Here is a 300-nt window from a genome sequence, read left to right as displayed (position 1 = left end):
GATATAGCAATTTGGATAATGAAACTCCATACAGAATTAGGAAAGCAAGTGATGCTTTCGGAAGGCGAGAAAGGCACCTCTGGAGTCGGCAAGACATATGCAGGAAGACATAGATAAAGGTGTACAAGTCATGTGTGCTCTCTTCTTTTCTTTATGCCTGCGAGACATGGGTCACATATCGCTACCACCTTAAATAACTGGAACGTTTCCATCAGATGGATCTATGTCATTAAGTGGGAGGACCACATCAGTGATCTTGAAATATTGGAAAGCTCTCGGTGTGAAAGTATAGAAGCTCTT

The sequence above is a fragment of the Octopus bimaculoides genome, chromosome 21, assembly GCF_001194135.2.
Source record: "Octopus bimaculoides isolate UCB-OBI-ISO-001 chromosome 21, ASM119413v2, whole genome shotgun sequence".
NCBI classification, from domain to species: Eukaryota; Metazoa; Mollusca; class Cephalopoda; order Octopoda; family Octopodidae; genus Octopus; species Octopus bimaculoides.
This window is presented reverse-complemented; position numbering follows the sequence as displayed.